The sequence below is a fragment of the Muscardinus avellanarius genome (genome assembly GCF_963383645.1).
Source record: "Muscardinus avellanarius genome assembly, chromosome: 2".
NCBI classification, from domain to species: Eukaryota; Metazoa; Chordata; class Mammalia; order Rodentia; family Gliridae; genus Muscardinus; species Muscardinus avellanarius.
The window spans coordinates 149,164,536-149,179,230 of NC_137787.1; positions in this window are offsets into that span (position 1 = coordinate 149,164,536).

Here is a 14,695-nt window from a genome sequence, read left to right on the forward strand (position 1 = left end):
GCTAAATGTTAAACAAATGTTAATTAAAATGTTTTTTATTTTATGCTTAAAATATTAAGACTCTTCTTTACATTTTTTAGAAATATGAATACATGATAAAGATTTTCTAAATTAAACTAACAAAAGAAAAGCAACAAAATGCCAGCAGTTTATAATGGAGCTACAGATGATTTTTTAAACTTCCCTCTTTTTATATTTTTTTCTGATGTTCTTGCCATAAAAATGTAATATTATGATACCGCTTTAAAAATCACTCTTTTTTCAAGCTGATTGTTGAAGTATAATTAGCATACAATAAACTATACATATTTCTTTAGAGTTTGTGTGTGTGTGTGTGTGTGTGTGTGTGTGTGTGTGTGTGGCAGTGGGGATTGAACCCAGGGACATTCTATCTCCAAGCTACACTCCCAGCCCTATTTTATTTTTATTTGGAAGCAGAGTCTCACTGGTTTGATAAGAGTCTCACTACTTGGTGAGGCTGGCCTTGAACCTGTGATCCTTTTGTCTCAGCCTCCCAAGTGCTGGGATTACAGGTGTGTGCCACTTTGCCCGGATTTAACCTGTACATGTTTAATACTTATTATTCAATAAGCTTTTTTCTTTTTTTGGTGGTTCCTGGAAGCCCTTCTACCTCCAGGCTACACTCCCAGACCTATTTTTACATTTTTATTTGGAAACAGGGTCTCCTAAGCCAGCGCGCGCGTCTGGCTTCGAACCTGCGCGATCCTCCTGTCTCTGCCTCCCCGGGGATTACAAGTGTGCGCCACCATGCCCGGCCAATAAGCTTTAACTCATACATATATCAGTAAGACCATCACCATTCTAAAGGAAAAAATAATTGTCTCTTCTATTTTGTGTGTGTGTGTGTGTGTCTGTGTGTGTCTGTGTGTGTCTGTGTGTGTCTGTGTGTGTGTGTGTCAATTGGAGATTGAACCCAAGGACATTCTACCTCCAAGCTACACCCCCAGGGTCTCTCTAGGTTGATGAGAGTCTCACTACTTACTGAGACTATCTTCAAACCTGCAATCCTCCCGTCTTAGCCTTAGTATTAGTATTACAGGTTTCTACCATCACGCCCAGCTTCCTCTATCTAACATACAAAAATTAATTCAAAACAGACCAAAAGACCTAAATGTTAAGAACTAAAGCTACAAAACTCAGGAAAAAACATAAGTTCAAATCTTTATGAGCTTGGTTTAGGCAATGATTTCTTATATATGACAACAAAAGTATACAAAACAGAAGAAAAATAGATAAATTGGATTTCATCAAATTTTAAAATTTTTACTTTAAAGGACACTATCAAGAAATTGCAGGTGGGTGGGCTGGGAGTGGTGATGCACACTTATAATCTCAGTACTTGGGAGGCTGAGACAGGAGGATAGTACAGGTTCAAAGCCAACCTTAGGTCTTGGAAATGATCTGAGGAAGTAACCGCTGAGCTAAAGCCGACCGGTGAAGTTAGTAGAGGAGAACATAGGTTCAACACTATAACATATTGGCACAGGCAGTAACTTTCTCAACAAAACCTCCAAAGCTCAGGAAATTAAAGCAAGAATAAACAAGTGGGATAACATCAAATTAAAAAGTTTCTTCTCATCAAAGGAAACTATCAATAACCTAAAGAGGAAGCCTACAGAATGGGAAAGGATCTTTACCAGCCACCATTCTGATAGGGGGCTAATATCCAGAGTATACAAAGAGCTCAAAAGGCTCTACACTAGCAAAACAAACAACCCAATCAAGAAATGGGCAAATGAACTAAATAGACACTTCACAAAAGAAGAGATACAAAGGGCTAATAGATACATGAAAAGATGTTCTTCATCACTGGCCATCAGGGAGATGCAAATCAAAACTACACTGAGATTCCATCTAACCCCAGTCAGAGTAGCAAGCATAAAGAAATCAAACAACAACAAATGCTGGCGAGGATGTGGGGAAAGAGGAACTCTTTTACACTGTTGGTGGGAGTGCAAACTAGTTCAGCCACTATGGAGATCTGTGTGGAGATTCCTAAGAAGGGTGGGAATAGATCCACCATATGATCCAGCTATACCACTCCTCGGTATCTTTCCAAAGGGGTTGAATTCAGAGAATTACAGCAACATATGCATACCTATGTTCATAGCAGCACAATTTGTAATAGCCAAAATATGGAACCAACCCAGATCACCATCAACAGATGAATGGATAGCAAAACTGTGGGAAATACACACAATGGAATTCTATTCAGCCATAAAGAAGAACAAAATTTTATCATTTGCAAGAAAATGGAAAGCCCTGGAGAGCATCATGTTAAGTGAGATCAGCCAAGCACAGAAGGAGAAAATACACATGTTCCCTCTAATATGCCCAAACTAGAAAACACAAAGGATACCAGTAGGACCCCAGATATTAGAGGGGAAATACTAGCTAAGTTTTAATGGAAAGATAGGAGAGGAGAAAGGCCGATCTTGATTAATGAAGGTCTACACCTGAACATGTGTAAAATTATGAATAAGACATGGTTAACCTGGACAACCATTGGTGGGGGGGGAAACAGGGGCGGGGGGGAGAGGGCACCAAATATAGTGTAAATGTATACTACTTATGTTCAATAAAAAATTGTTAAAAAAAAAGAAGTAGAAAAATTGAGAGAAAAATGGAAAGTAGCATAAAATTATTTTGTTATTAAAATTATCTTTTGTCTTAAATTTAAAAAAAAGCCAACCTTAGCTACTTAGGGGAGGCTCTCAGAAATTTAGTGAGACCCCGTTTCCAAATAAAGTATAAAATAGGTCTGGAAGTAGAGCCCAGAGGTAGAAAAGCCCCTGGGTTCCACCCCTAATACCACAAAAAAAAAAAAAAGAAAAGAAAAGAAAAAGAAATTGCAGGTGACTATGGTGACTCTCACCTATAATTTCAGCTACTCAGAGGCTGAGGCAGGAGGATCACTTGAGCCCAGGAGTTTAAGAACAACCAGGGCAACATTGGGTGACCCCATTTCAATAAAAAGGAAGGAAGGAAGGAAGGAAGGAAGGAAGGAAGGAAGGAAGGAAGGAAGGAAGGAAGGAGAAAAAGAAGTTGCAAAGGTGAACTACAGAAGAGATAAAATACTTGCAAATCATTATATATCTTATAAGAAACTTGTATCCAGAATCTATAAAGAACTTTTACATCTCAACAATAAAGTTCAGGGAGAGGATCAGGCAGGAGATAAAATTGTAGTCATCAGCATATAGATGGCATTTAATATCATGAGACTGAGTTGGTCTGAAGGAAATGAGTGTTAATAAAGGGCTCAGCCTTGAGGCCTCCAACCTGAAGATACGAAGATACAGAGAAATAGCAGAAACTGATAAAGAATAACCAATATGCAGAATGAAAATCAACAGTATCCCAGAAGCCAGGATGAGGTAAGAGCCCAGGAATGACAGGTGGTGCCTGAGGCCAAGAAGACCTTGAAACAGCTGTTTTGACACTGAAGGCTGAGTTCAAGTGTGGTGAAGAAAGAATGAAGCTGGACATGGTGGCACATGCTTGTGATAACCAGTACTTTGGAGGCTGAGACAGGAGGATTCACAGCCTCAGGTACTTAGTGAGGCCCTCTGAAACTCGAGAGAGAGAGAGAGAGAGAGAGAGAGAGAGAGAGAGAGAGAGAGAGAGAGAGAGAGAGAGAATATGATGGGAGAAGAGATCAGAACAGTCAGTGAGTGAGTGAAGCAAATCTTTTTTTTTTTTTTTTTTTTGCCATACTGGGGATGGAACCTATGGACATTCTATCTCCGAGCTACACCCCTAGCCCTATTTTTTATTCTTTATTTTGAAACAGGGTCTCACTGAGTTGCAAAGGGCCTTAGTAGCTGAGGCTGTCCATGAACTGCGATCCTCCTGTCTCAGTCTCCTGAATGCTGGGATTATAAGCCCAGCTAGTGAGGCAAATCTTTGAGGATATTGCCATCAAGGAGAGAAGAGGCTGGACCAGGAAGGGGATTTGGAGGCAGTGATAAAGTTCAGCGTGATAGCGGCATACATGCACACAGCACCTGGTGAACCCCCTTCCCGCCTCACCCCGCTCCCTCCTTTCCCCCCAGGCATGGTGGCACAGCTGTAGTCCAGCTACTCAGGAAGCTGAGGCAGGGGGATCCCCAAAGCCCACAAGTTCATGACCACCTTAGGCAATATGGCAAGACCTCATCTCAAAAACGAAAATAAAATAAAGATGAGAGGCATTAGAGCACGTTTGTGTGTCAATAGCAATAATGCAGGAGAGAGAAAGTGCTGCCAGAGGGAAGTCCTTCGTGGAGGAGAGAGAGGGCTAGCAAACACTGAGAGGCTGACCTCAGACCAACGTCCAGTCACAGGAGGAGGGCAGACAACAGGACAGCAAAACAAGCCGATGTGCAGGGAGCAGGTGGGAGTCCCATCGCTTGGCCTCTGTTTTCTCAGTAAAATATAGAGCAAGGTCATCAGCAAAGCAGAGGAGGGGGAAGAAAGAGGGTTGCAGTCAGGTTGCTGGCAAAACCCAGAGACCACAAGGTCGCACTCCTCACAGCAGGTGTGGACTAAATGACACAGCGTTCAAAGAAATGCAAAGGAGGGCAGAAAGCATGTGTGTGTGTGTGTGTGTGTGTGTGTGTGTGTGTGTGTGTGTGTGTGAGAGAGAGAGAGAGAGAGAGAGAGAGAGAGAGAGAGAGAGAGAGACTGGGGATTGAACCCAAGGGTGTTTTACCTCCAAGCTACACTCCTACCCTATTTTATTTTTATTTATTTATTTATTTATTTATTTATTTATTTTTATTTCTATTTTTTTGTGGTACTGGGGTTCCTGGAAGCCCTTCTACCTCCGGGCTACACTCCCAGACCTCTTTTATGCTTTTTTATTTTTGGAAACAGGGTCTCTTAAGCCAGTGCAGATGGCCTCGAACCTGCGCGATCCTCCTGTCTCCACCTCCCAAGCGCAGGGGAAGCAGTCTCGCTAGTTTGATGAGAGTCTCACTACTTGGTGAGGCTGTCCTTAAACCTGTGATCCTCTGGTCTCAGCCTTTCAAGTACTGGGATTACAGGTGTGTGTGGACAGTCTCCACTACTTAGTGAGGCCCTGTTTCAAAATAAAGATGAAGACGACGGAGGAGGAGGAGGAGGAGGAGGAGGAGGAGGAGGAGGAGGAGGAGGAGGAGGAGGAGGAGGAGGAGGAGGAGGAGAAGAAGAGGAAGAAGAAGAAGAAGAAGAAGAAGAAGAAGAAGAAGAAGAAGAAGAAGAAGAAGAAGAAGAAGAAGAAGAAGAAGAAGGAGAGCTAACAGGAAGCCAAATGCATGCCTGTAATCCCAGTACTTGGGAAGGTGGGGCAGGAGGATTGCAGGCTTGAGGACAGCCTCAGCAAGTATTGAGACTTCATTAACCTAGGGAGACCCTGTTTCAAAGTATATTCAAAGCCGGGTGTGGTGGCGCACGCTTTTAATCCCTGCGCTTGAGAGGCTGAGACAGGAGGATCGCACAGGTTCGAAGCCAGCCTCAGCTACTTAGTGAAGCTCTCAGCAACTTAGTGAGACCTTGTTTCCAAATAAAATATAAAATAGCTCTGGGAGCATAGCCTGGAGGTAGAAAGCCCCTGGGTTCCACCCCCAGTACCACCAAAAAAAAAAAAAAAGTAAAAAATAAAATATAATCTGGGGGTTTAGCATGGACGTAGAAGATCCCTGGGTTCAGTCTCTAGTACCACAAAAATAAAAGCTAAATGTATTTAAATATTATTTACTTTTAAAATGTAAAAAATTAGAAATAGCTAAATTGCTAACATTAGAGGATTGGAAACACAAATAACAGGACAACCATATATGAAATAGTAGCATTCATTAAAACCAATGTTTATAAAGAGTCTTTAGCAGCCAGGCATGGTGGTACATGTACCTTGGAGCCTGAGACAGGAGGATCACAGGTTCAAGATCAGCCTTAGCAACTTAGCAAGACCCTGTTTATAAATAAGTAAATAAATAAGGCTGTAGGTGTAGCTCAGAGGTAAAATGTCCCTGGGTCTAATCCCTAGTACCACAAAAGAAAAAAAATGGAAGAATTCTTAGAATATGAGGTTTTTTTTTTTTTTTTTTTTTTAAAGCAGGAAAAGGTACATTTTTTTAAACTAAGGGAAAGTTCCAAATGCCAATTGTAATTATCTACATGTGATAATTATAGGGCTTTTTTATTTTCTTCTTTATTATTTTCTGTTTTTCAAATGGGTATATATGTCATAATCAGAACTAAAATGCTAAGTTTAAATCATGTTTACTAAGTACTTAAATAACATAATTATAATCCCAAGTACTCAGGAGCTGAGGCAAGAAGATCATAAGGTTGAGGCCAGCCTGGGCAACTTAGCAAGACCTTGTCTCAAAATAAAATAAAAAACAAAAAGGACTGGAGAATGTAGCTCAGTGGTAGAGCCCTTACATAGAATGCTCAAGGCCTCAAGTCTGGTCCCCAGAGCTGCAAAACAAAACAAAACAAAACAGGGGTCCTTCCCAGAAGCAAGAGGAAGCTTGCTGGTGCCTGTGTTCTTCCTGCCCTGCAGTTCATGTGGAGCCTCCCATCTCACATTTTGGATTATACAAATTCCAGGTATATCCAAAAACTCCCACCCAAGCAGTCTCAGTTTCTCTCACCAAATTTTGAACACTCTAAAGCTTTAGCCCAAAGAGAGAATGGAGTCATTCATTTTGCAACAACCTGTTTACTCAATACCAGATTCTTATTCCAGAATGTTCAGCATCTCCTACCTGGAGGCGGCTTCCTGCACTTGGAAATGTCTTGATTCAAGGGTAGATCATAGCCAAGTTTTGGGCAAAATTCTTTTACTTGTAAGTTCAGTAAAGAGAACATTGGAGTGCAGCGAAAGAAATTAGTGCTAATTTATCAGTTATTACAACATAACAAACCCAGAATCTGAATGGCTCACAGTAGTAAGCATGCATGGCCCTAGTGTTTGCTAGTGTATTGGCTGGAGGAGTCTGATATGGGCCCAGTGTGTTTGAGCAGCTCTCTGCTGTAAATTGCACCTGATCTGCCTCATTTCTGTTCTCTGTAGACCAGAGGGCTAGCCTGGCGAATTCCTCTTGTGATGCCGGTAAAGGCATGAACACACACCCACCCGTGCAAATACATGTCAAATCCTTGCCTACATGTCTGTTACAGCCAGTGACCAAAGCAAGCCACAGAACAAGCCCAAAGTCAAGAGATAAGTCAGAAAACTCTGCGTCTAATGAAAAGAACCACAAAGACATGCGCAAAAGGTGTGAATACAGGAAGGAGGCTGGAACTGGAGTCTGTCTTTGCCAATGATAAAGAAGGAAAAACAAGTAAGATGCAAACATGGAAGGTGAAAACTAGTTTACAAAGTGCAGACTCCTCCTGCTCTAGGTTACTTTCTCAACATCTGTGTTGAAAACCAACTCCCAAAGTCCTAATCCTCACTCCTTGGACGTCTCTCCCACCATCTGCTCCAGAGGAGAGCCTGAAGCCAGATTTTGCCCAGATGGGGCAACAGCTAAGGAATATCATCCTGGGGAGGAGATGGAGTCCTTGGTTTTTCGCCTTCCCGGGAAGGGACAGCAGAGGCCTCTCCAGCCTTCTAAGCTAGTCCAGAAAGGGCCTCAGGGTCATCCGTCCAGAGCAAGGAGGAAACAGGTTTAGGGGGTCATTTCTCTCCCGGAGATCGCAGCCTGAGAGACCTCCTGTTAAGTTTCTTCTAAATGAAAGATCTGGGGATTCATTGTCGTTGCAGGGACCAGCATCCATCTTATGTGCAAAGAACATTGACTGATGGCCCTGGCCTGCCCTTAATTCCATTGCACACCGCTGAGGAGCTGCAGGGTCTGAGAGTGCATCTGAGGGCATGTGGCTCGGGCGACTCTCGAGTAGTGACCTGAAGGCCTCTGCTGGACATCATGGCTGGCCAGGCCCCTAGGGGTGACCTGTACCTCCCTTCTGGCAGATCGCGTGGACTCTGGGAGAAAGTAGTTTGCAACTGATGGGCACTTGGCTCGGGTGACACTTGGGTAGTGACCCTGAAGGCAGCTACTGGACCCCGGAGTTCCGACAGCCCCTATGGGGTGTTTAGCCACTTTTCTCTATTCCCTTCTGGCAGATCGTGCGGACTCCGGAAGAAAGCAGCCTGCACCTGAAGGCAATTCGGCTTGGGCTACTCTCAAGTATTGTCCTGAAGGCAGCTGCTGGACCCCAGAGTCCCAGCCCCTTTGGGGGTGTTCAGCCACCCTTGCCCCATTCCCTGCTGCTTCCAATAAACCCTTTACTCCCCTTCCAAAAAAAAAGGGGGGGGATTTGTCATTTTAGCGTCAAGCACAGAGCGGGTTCCCAAGTTCCTGCCCTGCTTCTCAGCAGCCGCACCAGCTCCGCCAGCTGACGGGAGCAACACCAGCTGCTGGCTCTGGACCTCCCCGGCTTCAGGTCCTTCTTCTTTTAAAACATTAATAAATACATGCGCACATTGGAAAGCTGTTTTCTTATCCTTGGAAAGTCTCCCACTGAAGCAGAAGGTAATATTTTGTGAGCTAGTAGGTTAATGATTGGAGTGATGGATTTAATGCTTGCCCAATTGGATAAGCTGCCCTACACAAAACTCTCCAGCTCAGCCAGGTTTCCCTATCACTTCCTGTGGGCCAGAGACTAGGGATACGGAATGGAGAGGAACTGCCCAAGTCCTTAGGAAGCTCCTAGGCTGGTGGGAGAGAATGACTTGTAGACAGACAGGTGTGTGGATATAGCAATGCCCTGGTAGAGGTGGGCAGAGGCCTCCAGTCTGGGCTCCCTCCATGGTCAGGCCTGATCTCCTTCAATTCCTGGTGTAAATTCTAGGGGGGAGGCCTCAGTGGGCCTTTCAGAAGTAGAAGACAGGAGAGGAGAAGCTGGGACATCAGAAAGAACTCAAATGAGGATGACTTCAGTACAATACTAGAGATCAGGAAACTCCAACCTGGAGGTACATTTAGAGGATACTGACTGTAAAGGGCACATAATGTTTTAAAAAAATCAAAACAAAGTCCTAGGCCTGCCATGATAACTAGGCTCATTCATTATAATTTTTTCAATAGTACAAAAATTCTCCACCATCCATTTCCCATGTACAAAGGTTTTTCATCTATGTGATCTCCTTTATTTCTCTTAATAAGCCTTAGATTAATTAGGTCACATCCTCTATGCAAAAAGCTCAAGCGTGAATAAATTAAATGACTTGCCCCAAATCACTCAACCAGAAAGTTTGAATCAGTTCTCCTAGCTAGAGCTCTATTCTTATTATTCCAGCTAACTTTAAAGTGGTGAGCCACATATATTTTTTTCTAACTGTAGAATTTTAAGGTCACAGTTTGCATCAAACCAGCCCCAAAGACTTCTCTGAGCTAATTCTAAAATGAACTCTTTGCAACTCCGTGTAGCCAGGCCTCTACCTGTGCTCTGGAAGCCTGGAGAGGAAGCCAGCCCGTCCCAACAGCTCCTGATCTCAGGGAGGAGAGGGTGCAGAACTCAGGAGAAGCAGGGTGTGAAACAGTTGCTGTGCTGGAGGTACAAGGGCCATGAGAAGGTGGGAGAGATGGCCGTGGTTTCAACAGCATCAGTCTCATCCCCAATAGGCTTGGCTGCCTCAAGGACCAAGCAGGGTAGCTGCTTCATTCAGCATCTCTATTACTTGACACGTGTGTGTGTGTGTGTGTGTGTGTGTGTGTGTGTGTAACTGAAGATTCAACCCAGGAGCATTCTACCTCCAAGCTACACTTCCAGCCCTATTTTATTTTTATTTTGAAACAGGTTCTCACTAGTTGATGGGAGTCTCACTACTTGTGAGGCTGTCCTTGGACCTGTGATCCTCCTGTCTCAGCCTCCCAAGTACTGGAATTACAGGCGTGCACCACCATGCCAGGCTCTATTGTTTGACTTCTAAAGGAACAGTTTCTCGAATTTCTCCAGGTGACTTCTCTTTTTTCCTCTTTTCCATGTAACTCCCCAGGCCCAGCCTTGGAAGCCAAGGGAAGTCCTAGAGTTTACTCATCAGCCTCCTCCCTGGCAGGCATCAAGTAGCCATGTCAACACCACACCTGGCACGCTTCAGCTTGAAGATAGGTGAAAACATTGGGTTTCAATGACAAGGAGTAACATCTATGAGATTTCTGCCTGATCGAAGCTCCAAGGAGCCAACCTCTGAGTCTCACACGGTAGTCAGCCGACTTGGGTCTTTCCTTGGCCATCATTTGCTATGATAGAAAGAGCATGCGCTTAACCCAGATGAGCCTCCGTATGGGCCAGCTCGGTCGCTCTCCTCTGCTGTAGCCAAGGTCTTCTCTCTGCAGCCTGGGATGACAATCCCCACCTGGCAGGGCTGCTCTGGGGATGAAAGGAGAGCTTCCACTGTAAGAGCCACAGACACTCTTACCAACTGGAATGGCATTCCCACCATAAAGATCTCCCGGAGCCTCTCATGGGAAGCTCTGCCATGGATTCCCTTATTATCACTTTCCAGCAGCCCTCTGCAGATGACTTCACACTTCTTAAAAACTAGGCTTGTCTATTTAAATCTCAGAACAGGATGTCTTTGCCCTCGGAAACCCCAATGTGACCTCTGAGGCTTCCGTGCTGCCTGCAAAGGGGAGATTTCATGTTCAGTCACTCGTCCTGCTGCACAGAGGAGAGGTAGCAAAAAGATGGTTTCAGGTGGCCCCAGGCAACGTGCTCATTTTTAGCCTGGCCCGCAGACTGTGTGCTGTTCCTCCATGGAAGTGGTACTCAGTTCACTAAATACAACAGCTCAAAGGGCCCACGGTAGAGAAGAGAGGCACAGACACAGAACAGAAAAACATTATTGTGTCACAGACCCACCCCCAACCCTCAGAAAATGTCTCCCCTAGACCCACTTGGACAAATAGTGATCTATCCAGAGCTAGACGTGGTGGTGCATATCTGTAATTCCAGTACTTAGGAGGCTGGCTCAGCAACTTAGTGATACCTTCAGTAATTTAGTGAGAACCTGTTTCAAAAATAATTTTTTTTAAAAAAAGAGCTGATCTGAGGCCGGGCATGGTGGCGCATGCTTGTAATCCCAGGATTCCGGAGGCGGAGACTGGAGGATTGCGGTTTGTGGACAGCCTCAGCTACTTAGAGAGGCTCTTCACAACTCAGTGAGACTCTGTTTCAAAAAATAAAAAGACTAAAAAAAAAAAAAAAATTGGACTGGGGATGTAGCTTGGAGGTAGAATTCTCCTGGGTTCCATCCCCAGTACCACAAAAAAATTTTAAAAATGTTTTAAAAGCTGATCTGGCTATACTATTCTTGGATGTCTTTCTAAAGGGGCTGAAATCAGAGAACTACAGTAATATATGCATAGCCATGTTCACAATTCACAATAGCCAAAGTATGGAACCAATCTGGTTGTCTATCAACAGATGAACGGATTACAAAATTATGGGATAGAAATACAATAGCATTCTACTCAGCAGTAAAGAACAAAATTGTGTCATTTTTCAAGAAAATGGAAGGACCTGGAGAACATTATGTTAATTGAAATTAGCCAGCCACAGAAAGTGAAGGGTCATATATTTTCTCTAATATGCTCAAATTAGGGAGTAACCGGGATATCAGAGGAACTCTAGGTAATGGAGGAGAAACCTCAGTGGAGCCAGGGAGGAGGTCTAAGGGAAGGAAAGGGGAAGAATGAGGTTCATTAATAGAATTACTACCATCAACTATGTGTACCTATGTGAAAATACCAATGTCAATCCCATTATTCTGTATTGGGGAGGGGGCAAGTGGGGAGGGGGCACCAAGTGCTGTGTGCATGCATGTCATTTTCTTTTTTTTTTTTTTTTTTTTTTTTTGATCCCATGCTCTGTCCTTGGCTACATGGAAAGCAAGTGAGTAAACTTTCCATTCATCTCTGTTCTGCAGACTATGCCCACTCAGCCCTTTGAAGGAGGGTTTTATTTCCAAACCCCTCTGTTTTTGCCTTTCCTGTGTTTCTCCCAGATTTTACAGCCGAAAACACACTCAAAAAACAAGTATTTGAGGTCCAGGGAAAGAAACAGGCCAGGCGTCTATCATCTTAAGGGGAAGAAAGTAATGATTGTCCAGCTCAGAGTCTTAATTACCAGGAGGAAATGCTAATGCGACCTTTCGGACCATTAGGTATCTGTCTCCTTTTTCTTCCCAGGTGGAAAACAAATTTGCCTTTAAAAACAGGAGATAATGGAGCTACATTCAAATATGTGTAGAAGTATGAATGTAGCTTGGTCAACCTGGACACTCATTGTTGGGAGGGGGAGAAGGGGAAGCGGGTGGGAGGGAGGGCACCAAACACTGTCTGACTGATGCCATTTTCAATATGATCCCCATAAAAATAAAAAGTATAAAAAATAAGAAAAAAAAAAAAAAACCCAGGACCTAATAGGGCAAAAGGTGCATTCAGGAGCTGAGAGGTGAACTGCGAAGGCAGAATGCCTCGGTGTGTACAGCCCGGCTGGGCTTGAAAAGCTTCATGCCTGCCAAGGAGAAGCAATCTGTTCATTTTCTCAACCAAGATTAAAATTTGAAAAGGATCCACATCTCATTTTCCCCAGTGGCTTGGGGACCCACCAAGGTCCCGACCTGTTTCCCAACCTCCGGGAGGCTCTAATCTTAGCACAATGGGCTTCCTTGGATCAAGGTGACCTCCCTGGCCAAGTGTTTTTCTTGTCTGCTGCTAGCCGCACCCCAGCCTGCTGTCTTAAGCAACTCTCTTGTCTGCAGGCAGGGAACTGGCAATTGAGTATCCTCTGGAGGCAGCTAATCACTCCATCAGCCCCAGATCACCATTGCCCTGGTTAAGTCTATTTTGGGTCTACGGAGCTCATTCCCCACATGCTGCATTCAGAGCTCTTACTTCACCTTCCTGTTTTTTTTTTTTTTTTTTTTTTTTTTTTTTTGGTCTGAGAGACAAAATGTTTGGTCAATCAGTCCTTTGGCTCCAACCTCAGCTCTTTCTTTGTCTCTAAAATGAGGTGGCTTGACTAGATGAGGGTTGTTATGTGTCAGCTCAAAGAAACGTAGCGAGTAGCCAGACATGGTGGCACATGCCGGTAATCCCAGTACTTGGGAGGCCGAGAGGAGGATCACAGGTTCCCAGCCAGCCTCAGCAATTTAGTGAGACCCTGTTTCAAAAGAAAAAATAACTGCCAGGCTTGGTGGCGCACACTTGTAATCCCTGCATTTGGGAGGCTGAGACAAGAGGATCATGGTTCATGGATAGCCTCAGCTACTTAGTGAGGCCCTTGGCAATTCAGTGAGACCCTGTTTCAAAAAAACAAAATAGCACTGGAGGTGTAGCTGGGAGGTAGAATGCCCCTGAGTTCCATCCCCAGTACCACAAAAACAGAGAATGAAAATAGGACTGAGATTGTAGCTCAGAGGCAGAATGCCGCTGAGTTTAATCCCCAGTACCAAAAAGGAAGGAAGGAAGGAAGGAAGGAAGGAAGGAAGGGAGGGAGGGAGGGAGGGAGGGAGGGAGGGAGGGAGGGAGGAAGGAAGGAAGGAAGGAAGGAAGGAAGGAAGGAAGGAAGGGAAATACAGAGCTGGAATGAGGATCAGATGCTATTAACTCTTGTGTGTGGAAAAGATCTGCCAGCCAGGCACAGTGGTGCACACCTGTAATCCCAGCCACTCTGGAGGCTGAAGTAGGAGAATCAAAAGTTTTAGGCCAGCTGCAAAAACTTAGTGAGACCCTTTCTCAAAAACTTAGTGTTCTCACCCCTTCCTCTTCCTCACCATTTGGTTCGATACCCAGAACTACACACACACACACACACACATATACCCTCACACACACATAAAACAGTGCTGCCAAACTGCCTTCCAGAATGATTCTTAATCTTCTTCAAGTTTCATGAAAAAAAAAAAAAAACCCAAAAGTTGTCAGAGTCAAAATGGAGTTGCTTGTGTCAACCCTACTAAAAAAAATTAAAAGAAAGTAAATAAAGCTGGGAGATTATAAAAGAAGGGTTTTTACATATGATGCCTGATAGTAACTCAAAAGACTCTGTCAGACCCCAGACAGAGCCCACCACAAACTTATACAAAAAGTACTTCAGCAAGGCCATCTGCCCAGCAATGTCTAACCTCAGACTGACGTCATTCTGTAATCACCGTGGCCAAAAATTACTGTGTCAAAATATATGACATAATCCTCCTTGTTCTTCTGAGATTATTTATTTTTAATACTTTTACTGGTGCACTGTAATTATATATCATAGTGAGGATCTAAGTGATTCAGTGTGACACACACACACACACACACACACACACACGCACACACACACTTGTATGTTTCCCTCTGGGTCCCACCCCGCTCACCTGTGATATTATTCCTGATTCGGCAGTGACGCCTTCATCTATGGATGTTTCCTTAGATGAAGGAACTGTTTCCTTCATCAGCTGTCTTTCTTCCCCTTCCCACCTCTCTTCCTCAGTCCCCTTCCACCATTCTACTGGTCTTTCTCCTTGTTTATCTAAAGTTCCTTTTGTTTCCTATTTTCTCTCTAGCTTCCACGTAGGAGAGAAAACATACAACCCTTGATTTTCTGAGAATCCTCCTTATTTTTGTCTTTAAAAACTTCCCTCTGCTTCAGTCTCCTTGATTATGTACATAGTTGACTACAGCACAAGTCTGCCCATTGTGCTGTT